This window comes from Haliotis rubra, unplaced genomic scaffold (assembly GCF_003918875.1).
Source record: "Haliotis rubra isolate DU_JTF1 unplaced genomic scaffold, ASM391887v1 Scf18, whole genome shotgun sequence".
In the NCBI taxonomy this organism is placed as follows: domain Eukaryota; kingdom Metazoa; phylum Mollusca; class Gastropoda; order Lepetellida; family Haliotidae; genus Haliotis; species Haliotis rubra.
In genome coordinates this window covers 2,378,944-2,392,388 of record NW_025765780.1, presented here as the reverse complement: position 1 = coordinate 2,392,388, position 13,445 = coordinate 2,378,944, and positions in this window count along the sequence as shown.

Here is a 13,445-nt window from a genome sequence, read left to right as displayed (position 1 = left end):
TTGACTTTCCTTGCATTTATATAAAGTATGTTATATTATGATGTAAATGACAGTTAGGTATAAATGAGCATTGGGTGTCTGTTATTTCCCTCTATATGTAAGTGCAACTTTGTGCAGCCAAATTGCGTTCACGTGCTTTAATGCCTTGGTATTTTCAAACTATTTCATAATTATGACAAAACATTCTCGTGAATATGATATGTTTTAGGAATATAATTGTGATCTGATCTGATGGAGCCATTGTTTGGGATTGGTATTATGTAGCTAAAGGCAAAAATCCATATTATCTTTGTGTACAATATGCAATACACCGTTCACATGCACCTCTATACATGTGTGGACATAGAAACGAATGAACGAACATTGTATAAACATTATTGTTAAAGTACAGTATGGAAAACATGAAACATTGCCCCTAAAGCTGTCTGTTTAGATGAGATCCTATTTCGGAAGCACATTGAACGAACATTGTATAAACATTATTGTTGAAGTACAGTGACGAAAACATGAAGCATTTCCCTTACAGATGTCTGTTTAGATGAGAACCTAGTGAACAGGTTTTCGGAAGCACATTTGAACAATTTTCAGGAATCGATGAATTACACAATCGATGTACCCCTGAGGGTCCGGGTTAGAATATTGATCTTCAGTAACCCATGCTTGTAGTAAGAGGCGATTAACGAAATCGGGTGGTCAGACTCGCTGACTTGGTTGACACATGTCATCGGTTCCCAATTGCGCAGATCGATGCTCATGCTGTTGATCACTGGATTGTCTGGTACAGACTCGATTATTTACAAACCGCCGCTATATAGCTGGAATATTGCTGAGTGTGGCGTAAAACTAAACTCACTCACTCAATACACAATCGATATCTGATTCATTTCATTAAGAGGGCGGTACACTCAGCAAAGTTGCAAACTCTATCAGGTTCATCACATTGTTCAATCTTGAAGCAGACAAATCGCTTGGGCATATTAATGATATTTAACAGGTGTTTTGTGTCATTATCAAAGTAACCAGCATAAAAGAAAGCCAACGTTTGTGGATCCATCTTTCAGGAATCAGGTTCATATCCATTTGGTATTGACTGGAACAATTTGGAAAATATATTTAGCTTTTGTGTATCATATTTCCTCCATATATACTGAGGTATTGCAATGAAGGCATTTTAGAAAAAGGCAATATTTTCATACCTACTGTTGAAGGACTCAGTCTTGTTGTCATCTAAAACATGCACATTAAGATATGATCGACTTCAATGTTCGCAAGGGAATCGAATCGACAATGACTGTTTTCTTTAGACTGGGCAAGTGTGATTATGTTCCTCTTATGAATCGATTTGGGGCACTTACAACTCCTCAACTTAATTTGAAGTGTATTGATTCTCGTCCCAACATTTTCATAATGATAAGAAATGTCTGTCAAACGTAGAGTTATTTGCCCTAGATCCATGTATATATTCCAAAAAAAGCCATCTATAGGGAAACAAGAAGGATCATTCGAACAAACGTCATCCGAAACAAATGTGTTGGAACTAGTTGTTAAGATAACCTCTGCGCAAGGGTGTAGATTACGTACATATACTACCCACCAAAAGTTTAGACTCACTTAAAGCACTCACTATATGTTAGATGAACTTTTCCACTAACTTGGGGGAAGCAACTGCAAACCTCATGCAGATGAATTGCACGACGATCATGGTAGCTAAACAGAGAAACAACCTGATCGTTGTGGGGGTGGTGGTGTGTGGTGATTGGTGGGTGCGTGGGTGTGTGTGTTGATGCCCCTATGGGGTAAGTAATGGTAAGATTCAAATGTACAACGAATAGAATAAATCAGTGCCAGAGAATAATCAGTCTCAATCGTGCACCGAAACAAATTACGATCTGAAGTATAAGAATGGATCACTGAAATTCAGTGATGTCTCCAGGTGGCAGCAGAAATTATAAATATATCATGATCTATAAGTAGGACATGCGATTTGCATGAAAACATATGAGTTCTGATTTCCTGTACATGCTCGTGCCTTGGGTCGATTTTGAATTGACAAAATGAAGTATTCTCTTAATCGGAACAATAGCATTGCTAATTCCTTCATAACGTGATCCAATATTTGGAGGATTGACAACAGCCATGATTACTTTCTCTCCTGCCAGCTGTAGGTTGCCATTAGCAAAATGTGTGATGAATTCAGCCAGCAACTTCTTCCACCGGAAACGAGCATGTCATACGTCGGTCCATCCCTGGTGACAGCTTGCAGGAAGAATCCCCGCTTCACATTCACCCTGGGTTTGGAGAACCAATATATTGGTTTTACTGATTCACCAGACTGTTGCGACACTTGTCCGACTTTTTCATCCGATAACCAGGATCTATTCCCTTGCCGTGTTTGCTGAAACGACAGGCAGTGGCCTCGTAAAATCAATTACTGTGAGAAACGAATCCAGCAAACGATTCCTGGGAAAATATACTGAATTTGAAGAAATATATGTCTGTATGGAGGAGTTCTCAGATGACGTATCTGTCTGTCTAGTATAGTTTGGGCCTGAATTGTCTGTAGCCATGATGAATATAATGACGACAATGATGACATTGTTTATTCAGAAGATGAAATATCACGACATACCGAATACCTTTTTCATTAATGAATTTTGTATACTTTACCAGAGCATGCATGATTTATTTCGTAATTATTTTATGAACTTGTGGGAGGAAGGATAATGTGTCTGTTTCTATCATATCGAGAAATTTTATATATTGTCGAGTGCGGCCATGTTGCAGTTCATTTCCAGTAGGTGTACAACCCATTAACATGAGGTATTAATGTGAATGTAGGGGTGACACGTGTCTTATATATCTCAATGTGATGATAGTTTATGACAATAATGGAAAAATAATTGGGTAACAAATATAAAAACATTGCTGTTTAAAACTGGTTTTGGTAACGCATGGTATTTTTATCATGTCACTGACTCAAAGACTTAAGGATAATTATGTGCAGACATAATTTGAATCACTGACTTTATCAAACAAATGTTTCTACTATAAACGTTTTAAAGCTAAAAATAAGTTTTGAGTGGTACCTCACTAAGATAACAGTAGAGAAGTTCCGAGTTGCATTATCATATTTTCGATGTTTTCGATCTCATGATTTATATATAGAAACTGGACGCTATACTAATAATTATCGACAAGAGAGACTGTGCCAACTACGTGATTTAAATGTTGTCGAGGATGAGTTCCATTTCCTTCTTGTTGGTCCGCTGTACTCAGATCTTAGAAGACAATATTTACCAAAATCATTTTTATAGATATCCAGACGTTATTAAATTTATATAATTACTAACAAGTACGAACGTTTTAGTACTCCAGAATTTATCAATGTTTATATTCCATGCAACATTACAACGAAAAAAAAAAAATATTTGAAAAAATGTAAAAGTTAGTACTCGGGCGAATATAAATGTATTTATGTTTTATGTACTATAGGCCTGTGGCCTCTTCAGTATGGAATAAATGTTGATTGACTGATTGATTGTCACATATCTGAAGCGTGTCTCGGTATTACATGTATTGTCAGTCTTCTTCCAACAGACGTGGACGTTCTCGGATATTTTTCGCGTCGAGATAATGGTTGATATGCATATATATTATATCTGACAACATAAAAGTGTTTGATAACACGACGTGTCAAAACCCTTATAAAACATCAGTATAGTGCAGTCGACCAATATCAGTCAGCGCTATCTGATAGACGTTGATGCTGCTATCTTTGTTGAGGACAATGTGTGGCCGAAGCTTATGGCAGAAATACACTGTGCAATGACCTAAGGACTTACTTATTGGGTATCAGATCGTGTTCAGATGTTCAAGAAAGCCAGCTTATGTCATAGATGAACTCGAATCTAGTGATTGCTAGTTTCTTTTTATACATGCGTGGTAGGGTTGATTGAAATTAAAAAAGATACGTTGCATGAAGTCAAATTACATGTATGTTTTTTATGTTGAACTGGTAATAAACCGAAACGTTCTTTCCAACAGTTGCAGTGGCAACGACTGTGCGGTATCCCACTCCTGATGGGCCTATAGCTACACAAGATTAACTTTCTGTACATTATCATTGATATAAAGTGTTCTCAATGTCCTGAAACTCCCTGTCCTCAAGCCAGTCAACACACACTATTGTCCTGCACCTTCCTGTCCTCAAGCCAGTCAACACACACTACTGTCTTGACCCTCCCTGTCCTCAAGCCAGTCAACACACACTTCTGTCCTGCACCTCCCCTGCCTCAAGCCAGTCAACACAGTACTGTCCTGTACCTCCCTGGCCTAAAGGAAAATCACACCCTAAAAAGTGATCACCTGGAGAATTACAAAGTCGGAACATTTGGATTTCATTTAAATAGGTTTTGGATTGATTTCTTTGCCAATGAAAAACAGCAAGTTGTACTTGTTGTCATATAATTTTCAAAATATAGTATTTACACAGCACGCAACAATTACGTGGATATGACACAAATCTGAAACGATAGACGAAGCGCAAGCCATGACAGGGTTGTTTAGTTACACAGTAACTGGGTAGGTCACGTGGCTTTAATCTTGATTTAATGATACCTGTATTGTCGTTTACATTGTGGACGTATATAGACGTGTGGTGGCGTGTGTGTCTTCTGAACTTTCTATTGCAACATTTATGTTGATCTAGGATATTTATTCATTAGCTGATTCGAGTTGGACTATGAACAGAGTTGCACAGATCTCATATTGTATGTGTTACAAATAAAGTTACATTAAAGTGGACATTTTCCTTTGTACCCCTCTCATACTATTGCCATAACATATTATCTGATACATCTAAGTGACAATTCTTTTATTACGAAGCTGTTTTTAAGGTCCGGACTTTAAAATTACCAATCTATTATGGCCGAGTATCTCTCTTAGTGGGGAGTGTAGCGAATCACTTTGATTTATGGTTGTAGACCTTGGTGTCGAGTTCTGGCAATGAGCTGAAGCACTTTCCTTGATTGTTTGTCAGAGCAGCACTGGGACTGTTTGTTGGCAGTTCCTAAAATATCAACGCAAAAGCAACAAAACTTTGCTCGGTTTGTTGCACATGGGAATAAAGCATAGATGAAAATATATCATGGAGGGACATAAAATGCGTAACTCTTTCTTGATGCCTCTCATGCATTTGATTAAGTATATGAATTCTATACCGCAACCATTTCATGTTAAATCGATACCTTCAACCGGGTTGATGGTATTATATATACACTGTATATCTATCTACATGGCTCAGGCATACTTCGAGCAAAGCTCTTCGTTCACTGTGCAAATACATGTATTTGTTACCGAGTTGGAAAACTGTGTTTAACCTGTATAACTTCAACATGAGATAAATTTGAGATTTGTGTGCTTCAAATAGTAGTTCAAGATGAGAATCCTTGTGTATTTACAATCAGGACCAATAACGTAGCCAGCATATCATAAATGCATAGTAAAGTTGTTTAAGTTTAAACTGTATAAGATAATGATATGACTCCTGTGCAGTGAGGAACATAAAATCGGTAAAATACGTATCGACATTCATTTAGTTTCCACTGGAGAGACAGACACACCCACACACAACAACATATTTCTATTTTTGATTTGGAAAAAAGTAAACATTTCGTATTTGCTGGTCTTGTTTGAAATGAGACAGGTTTGATGTAGTAATATAATATTGTTAACCACCTAAAATACAACCGTCCTGTTCAAGATATGATAGTTTTATATCTTATGGGATCATTTAAAATGTAGATAGGGACCAACTCCAGACTGTAATGAATATTTGTTGGAGTGACATTTGTCATAAAAGTTGGTTTAAACCACCATTGTATGTATGCACTTCATCATTTCTCATTACGTTCCAGATTTCATTTATGGACTGACTGCTGAACTTCTCCAAGACATCTAAACAGCATGCCCTTCAATCCGTACATGAAACAATGTAGTTGATGTTGCAGTATGACCAAAGGGAAATATTTTGTGAAAGAAAATGTGTTGAATAAAGACATCATTTTACAACTATCGCCTTCCTGGTTTTGTTTAATTTCAGTGAAACTAAAAACGGCTCATCTGGTTTTCCCTGGAAAAGCTGTTAAACACAAAAAACATTGCATTTGTCATATTCTCTTTCATATAACTGTAATTAAGGTATTTTTAAAGATGGGATTCTTCTAAGGAATGCTGTCCCATGTTTGCATAGGACAGCATTTCCACAGTTTTGACAAAAGACGACAAATTGGCTTTAGGCTGTTAACTGCGGAACCGTCACATTTTCAATGTGTGATTCCTTTTTTGGAGCACTCCTATCTTCTCAGGTGTATCTGAAGTTATTTGTATTGAGGGTAAAGATGAACGCCCATAAGCTTTCAGAAGATTCTATTATTTTGTGATTTTAGGAGCATAGGAAACTCAATTGTAAATCCAAGGATGTGAAATCTATATTCAGCTTTGAGCAATGTAATGAGAAAGTTGAAGTTATTCTTCCTGCAAAACAATCTTTTGTGTCATCACAAATAAAGCATTCGTTACCTTTGACCTCTTTCCAAAAGGCAGTGTGTATTCACTTCAGTTGTACCATGCGTACGTTACACTTGTGTCTATTTGTAGTTTCAAGAAGACGTCATATGGCTTTAGACATTGCAAACAGAGGCACTTATTTACAGTGCTTGAGCAGACCAGCCTCCTGGATCAAGTACACATATATTCATCCCTTGGCGTGTATCCAGACATGATGTTATCTCATACCAGTCTAAATGTGGAACTGAAACTTGTGTATATAAGTATATATCAAGAAAGCAATATACAGGCGACCCGACACTTACAACATAACATAGAAAGTTATTTAGAATCGAAAGCAGATTCCTGCCGAAATATATAAATTACATTGGAACTAGTTGTTAAGTAAGCAGCTGCTTGAGGGGTAAGATTTCGTACAAACGTCAAGATGGCTCCAGAAACGAGAAATATTAGATGATAAGCACTGGGAAACATTTTTGTTTGAAGCAAGGTCGAAGTTCGAGATTTGTCTTTTCTGGTCTTTCCGTCATATATCGTACTTGAACAGTTTAAAATAGGAGGGCAGATTAACGGACCCGTTGCTTGCAAAGCAAACATTTCAATCATGGCTGTATCTATGTAATGCGTTAACCAGACGCTGGACTAAGACATACACCTTTGGCCACAGCTACTTTCCTCTTTTCTCGTGGAATTAACGCGTACCGTCTCAGTACCAAAACAGTACTTTTATATGTTCTTTAAATATTTGTTAGGTGCCCCCATAATGATTTGTGAGCATTAGTGAGTTATCGTCCAAGATGTCCATGTTACTCTGATTACACATACTACAAATTCACTAAAGGTTGATAAGAGAGCTTATTGCTTGTTCTTTTGTGAATATCAATTTCCATTTTCGTAGGGGTGGCATACTGTGTTGAGGTTTCTCCATCACACGCACACAAACAGAAAGACTGCTACGGAGGCGGTGGTTTGAAGCGTCCATATCACCCGATGACTTAATTAAAATGCATGCCAAAGGAAAGTAAAAAGGAACATCAGCCTGAGAATCAACAAGCCGGAATCGGGATTTTATTGTCAATAAACTGACGTAACGGCAACAGTATTTACACAAACTCCGACAATACCTGGCCTGTGGGTCAATTAGGGAGGAATATTGACTAAGATCAGACACCATTTGCAACGAAATCATGAACACATGGCAAGACCAGGCTTCAAATATTGTGTCATGGCTTCCTCTGTTTGCTGAATGACTTTGGTTAACTGAGATTTTAGATTCAGTTTGCATACAATAATGTGAACCTTTGAGGAGCTATAATTCTCAGTATGTTCGTAGTGGAACCCGGTAAAAGTGTCTGTTCTTATCTTGCTGTAATGAAAGCATTGGAACTTACCTCTCTTGGAAATTAGTGTGTATGGAAAGAAAGAATAATGGCATTGTTTTACCAGATTAATCGACATTAACATTAATGTTGGTCTGTGTGATGTGTGCGTGTGCCTTGTGAATTTTCTATGCAATGCATACGATTGAGTAATATTTTGACATTAACGTGGTTTGTGGATGTGTATTAATGAAGTTGCTTTGATTTAGAACATCATTGACCACGTTTCCATAGCTCTCAGATTGCACTTTGTTTGTTATCAAAGTCACCTACAGACATGCTAGGAACAACCAGTAGGTGCTGTGATCTGTCCTGTTATGGTTTGTGCGATGGTTTCCGGACTTTGGACAAACTAAAAAGTTAACTGAAGTTGAAATTAATCCTTTGGGGGGATCTCACTGAGCTAAATATATAAAATACTGTTGAAGAAAGTAGTGCTATTCCATTTTTGGGTGAAATTATTTGGGAACCAGGTAGTATAAACATAAACATAAATCAAGAATAATGATTATATTATCTATAACGTGTTTGAATTTCGTGCAAACGCGCCAGTTTCGTGGAAGCATTTCTCATGATGTTGGTTGGTTGTTGTTGCTTAACTCGGCAATATTCCAGCAGTATGGCGGCGGTATGTAAATAATCGAGTCTGGACCAGACAATCCATTGATCAACAGCATGAACACCAATCTACACAATTGGGATACGATGACATGTGTCAACCCTGATCTTCACGGGTCATGTTTATGATGTACACGTGAACGTGGTCGGGGTACACTTTGAAATTGACTGATAAAAATCCGACTGGAAGTTGTTCTGATAATGCTTTAAACTCTAATGAATGTACATGTATTTTACATTTGTCGACTGTCAAGTCAGGAACGGCAATCATCTGACCAAATCAATGGTCGGCCATTCAACGACTATTGCAAATCTCAATCATACTATTCTCAATATAAATATTACATATCAAAGTTTCTGACACATTTTTGTTCAATATCGACTTCATTTATAAAAAAAGTACATGTGTGTATCAAGCACAACTAAAATAGGAAGTCAGAGTAAGAAGCACTGACTCGAGTGTTCAGAAATATTGCAGAAAAAGAATCAAACAAAAGCAGAATCAATCATCCCTGCTTAATAATATAACTTTTGATCCATACGTGAACTTTTGATGTAATCATATTGTTTCATTATTCCTGTATTCTTGTGTTTGAGTGCACTGGATTGTTATTATGATACGAGAACCAGGCAAGTTATTAACTGATGATATGTTTTAAAAGTAACAGATACTACCTTAACAACAACCTCACCACTGTTACCTTTCCTTTGATATGAACATTTCAGCCGCGGAAGAATGGGAAGACGTTTTCATACAAATGAGACTACGTATCAACGAAAAAAATACACACACATTGGCGCATAATTTTATACAATGTATACATTATTTTATATTTGTAGGTACATGATAGCATTTGATCAGACATGATAGCATTTGATCAGACATTATTACTGTCGCAATTCAAAGTGAAGTCAAACATCGTTGTGTCGAACTGTAATGTGTCGAACTTACAATTGTCTCGAAGTGAAAGTTTGGTCGATTCCTTCTATACTCATGCATTTTTCCTTTTGTTGAATCTCGGATAACTCAAAGTGTTTACGGAAGTTCTTTCAACTTCCACACAGCGATTTTTGACAGCACTGGATCGTGATTAAAGGATATGTTTCTGGCATGGATTTCGTTAGGAGTAATTGTGTCAGGCCATTTTGAAATTGAGAACGTGTACCAGAGAGATTTGTCATTTGAGAAAGGAAACTGATGCAAGCAACACAGGACGTTTACAAACTACAGGACTTGTGTAAGCTTGAATTGTCTCAATCGCAAAAATAGATATACCTTTACAATAACTAGCTGCATGAAATGGCAGCAATGATCTTTACAATAGCAGCTATACACTAGTGACGCATTTACTACGGTATAGGCAGGTGTAAGGTGATAAGACTGTTGTTGTAGAAGACCATGCACACTTACTTTGAAGTCCTACAGTTGCGCTTTACATCAAATAAGAGAATGATATGTCGGTTAACGGCAATACTACGTTGAAGGAGATCAACCAACTACCTTCACAAAACATGCCGTCAAATAAAGTGAGATGTGGAAGACGTCAGTGGCAGGATGTCATGGGACCGGTTTGTACTGCAGCCTACGACCTATGCATTGAAGCTGCTATTCTGATCCTTAATTGTTGGGTACGAGTCATGATGTAAATGAAATGTGGTCTCAGGACTGTCAGAAGAAGGATAAGCTGCAGGCATTGTGTGAACAGAGAATCGTTGCTCGTTTCCTCGGGAACTTGACAGGACATGTTTTTTATGATATTTTTAGCATTATAGGATTCTTTCAATCTGCAGAAAATACCCAAGTGGACATTGTTATACCTACCTTCAATGAACTCATTGATTCTGAGATGTTTTAGGTCAAATATAGTGTCATCTGATTTCAAGCAGTATTGCACACCTTTTGATGCATCTGAATTCCAGAATCAAACATCAACATTCACAGTGCGTTTTTAAACCTTTTCCTAAGTTATTTTCATAGGTATTTATCTATTCATCATATTGGGATGTTGCAAAAATGGCGTAAAATCAGACTCAGTCGTTCCAACATCATGATGATGTTAGATATCATTGTTAGAATTTTGAAGTTGGTTATATGCCATGAGCAAAATGGTTTCCGTTGGGCTGAAAAGTTATATCTCACATATCTGACACTCAATAACACAAAACTAGATATCAGGGACGTCGTGAGTTCAGTCAATGAGTATTATCATATAAATGACAAGGAAGTTGATTGCCTTCACTTTTTATGTTTTTCTGCTATCGAGAACACATTTGCATTTTGACAAACACATTCACACTTTTTGACACATTTTACGACAAAATAAAAAGCAGTAACATCACAGCAATAGATAAATCAGAAACACGTCCCTCAGAATATTGAATATATCGATTCTACCACAGGCAATATAAACACAGAAGACTTTTTTTTTTAATGAATTTTAAACACATTCAATCACGAGAAAGGTCATATGTCCAGACCTGTAGGAACCATAAAGGTTAATTAGCCAGTACCAGGTACCATGTTATTTGCAGATGTGTTATATACCTCGCCGGGACGGTGTCATGTGCCTCTCGTCTAGAGTTTACTGCTTTGGTTGCTAATAAGCTAAATCGGGACGGACACAAGTTCTTCTCCAGTTCCTCAGTTAAAGTCGGTCACCGTCTCTCTCTCGAGTGTCATCTCAGACGCTTTTATTCTATCATTATAGCCTAAAATATGCAGATGGAAATAAAACAGTTCCCAATGGAAGCAGCAGGGTTTAACTGGCGCTGTCAGGGAGTCTGTTCGTTGGGATGTTTTATCCTGTTAAAGAGAGGAGCCTTATACATGTGCAAATTATATTACATCCAATATGAATTACGTCTAGTTATTCACACGACAAGCATTTACTTCTTAGGAAAAGGAGATCCTTGGTATTCAGATTGTACACGCATGTTCATAAAAGAAGCGAACAGCTAAACAGATGCAAATTCATCATTATGTCTTTCTGGAGGCTGCTCCATTAAACACAGTCTGTAGTTGACTAAATTGAGTACATTCACAATGTTGGAAAGAAGATTGAACTGTGCCCAACTTCATCGTCAATGATCAAGACCTGAACACAAAACCTCATTTCAATAGGAACTTTATTGTTTGGATGCTAATGGTAACATAAAACAAAGATGGATGATAATTGCATAGGTGATAACAAAATTCACAAACTCTAGATTTGTGTTGGGAGCGTGGACAAGATCATTTTGGTCAATCCCCTGATATTGGAGTTTCTTCAGCGTTTGTATTGGCAATGCATGTTTTGGATTGTGTATAACACGATAACACAACGAAAAGAGAATACTTTTATGCAAGCATACGCCATAGTAATATGTTGAGCACAGAAAGGCAGGTGACGTGGTAATGATGAACCCAGATCCTGAAAAATGCATGTTCACAGTCGATATTTAGACGTTTAACAATATTGTCGCATGAGGATATTAGAGGGCATACTGTGGAAAGGAGAACATACTTACTGAGGGGCAGCTCCAGCTTAAGTGAAATACAGACGCTGTAGTGTGGGATGAGATGGAAGGGTATTAAGATTAGGCATCACGACCACACAGCAAAGGGGCTGGGGAGGGGGGGATTCGGACGTTTACATGGACATTTAAACCAGAGGTATATATCACTGAGAATGTACCTAGGAGTCACCGGACTGCACTGGGTAGATTTCGCTGCGGCACCGCCCCTCTACGTATTGAGACTGGTCGATGCACCAACACACCGGTAGAAGAGAGGACGTGTTTTAACTGCCCTGACTGCGTGGAGAATGAGTTTCACGTTTTACTTCACTGCCCTGTATACTGTGACTATGGTTTAGTTTGATTTAACCATTGTAATAATGCCAATGAAAATGTCCAGAAAATGTGTTTTATTATGTCATGCCCAGATATTGTATACTCATGCCAATAATCGTTGTCACCCCCTTCGATTTTTTTAATTTGAGAGGGTGTGGGTGTGGGTGTGGGTGTGGGTGTGGGTGTGGGTGTGGGTGTGGGTGTGGGTGTGGGTGTGGGTTGGGGTTGGGGTGGGGAGGGGGTGACAACCATTATTTGCATGAGTATATTTATAACTGCCAAAACCCTCCAACTTTTTTGGTTACAGAGAATATTCTATTACTATCTAACAAATGATTTCCATGTCTTTTTACCATATTCATGTCATGCTCTTATTGATGTGATTTTTTGTATATAAGGAAGTGTTTTTTTATGTATTGTAATCTTAGTCTCTCATAACCCATTTTTGGGTGGCTCACATTTTACGCTTTTATAGTTTGTACCATATATATTTTATGTAAAAATGTGAGGTGAGACTTAAATATATAATCTGTCTGTCTGGGACAGGATGGGGATGAAGGGGTGGAGTTAGCTGGCATGGAACAGGATAGAGATTGGATCTGGATATAGGATAGGGCGGCGATATGGGAGAGAAGATGACGGACATGGGATCCGGCGCTAATGTAAGATAAGACGATATGGGATGGAATGGTGAATAGAAATGTGATGTGATAGATGTGATATGTGAAATAATTCGATGTGATGTGATGTGATGTGATGTGATGTGATGTGATGTGATGTGATGTGATGTGATGTGATGTGATGTGATGTGATGTGATGTGATGTGATGTGATGTGATGGGATTGGATGGGATTGGATGGTTATGAGTTGTTTATACCAGGTATTGAATTTCATAATGATCTTAGTTTAGTGCTTGGAATATTCGTATTCCACCAAGCAACATTGCCACATATACTCTTGAAAAACGTATTGCGTGTCTCCAATGTTCAAAATGTTAGGCACTGATCAACTTGGAATATATAACTCATAATGTACATAACTTGTCATGAA